Genomic DNA, 937 nt, shown 5'->3' with positions numbered 1-937 from the left:
TTTTTTAAATATGAATTTAAATTATCTATTATATTATATATATATATATAATTTTACAACCAAAATGTGCCACATGTCACTTTTTCATTGCAATTAAAATCAAATATTTTCCTCCAAAATTAAGAAATTCTCCTCTCCTTCTTACTAATTTTACAACCAAAATGTGCCACATGTCATTCTTTCATTGTAATTGAAATTAAATTTTTTCCTCCAAAATTAAAGAATTCTCCCCTCCTCCTTACTAATGTTACAATCAAAATGTGTCACATGTCACTCCCTCATTGCAATTAAAATCAAATTTTTCCCTCTAAAATTAAAGAGTTCTCCTCTCCCCCATCTTTCTTTCTCTATTTTTCTTATTCCTTCATCCATTCTATCTATTTTATATATCATTATCAATATCAATGACTAATTACTAATTTAACAATTAAAATGTGCAACATAATATTTTTTAATTGCATTAAAATTAAAATTAAAATATTAAAATTAAAATTGAAATATACCTATATTATGTATCATATATTAATATTTAAATTGAGAGAAAATATTTTTTTCATTAATAAATTCCCTTCCATGTCATCCGATATTTTTTTACAATTAAAATAAATTTTTTCTCCAAAATTAACAAATTCTCACTCTCACTCTCATTCTTCATCTTTATCTTTATCTTTCTCACTCTTTTCTCTCATTCTCTATTTTTTCTATCTTTCTGTTCTACAAAAAACAAAATTAACAAAATAATATAATTCAAATAAAAAATATTATTATTATTATATACATATATTTTTTTTAGTTTTTTATTTAGTTTTAAATTTTCACCGTTTATCTTTCTAATCTATATTTCATTTATTTTCTTTCAAATATTTATTACATATAATTTGGAGAGAATACTAATGTTATAATTAAAAGTTAGAATCAAAATTCAATTGTTTTAAAA

General features: G+C 20.9%; 1 protein-coding gene across 1 annotated transcript in view; it reads right to left on the bottom strand.

Moving 5' to 3' along the window:
• Nucleotides 1-937, bottom strand: part of LOC107619034 (hevamine-A) — a 5,993-nt gene that overhangs the window by 3,972 nt on the left and 1,084 nt on the right. The gene's annotated exons all lie outside the window — the stretch shown is intronic.

Source organism: Arachis ipaensis, chromosome B09, assembly GCF_000816755.2.
Source record: "Arachis ipaensis cultivar K30076 chromosome B09, Araip1.1, whole genome shotgun sequence".
In the NCBI taxonomy this organism is placed as follows: Eukaryota; Viridiplantae; Streptophyta; class Magnoliopsida; order Fabales; family Fabaceae; genus Arachis; species Arachis ipaensis.
This window is presented reverse-complemented; position numbering and strand designations above follow the sequence as displayed.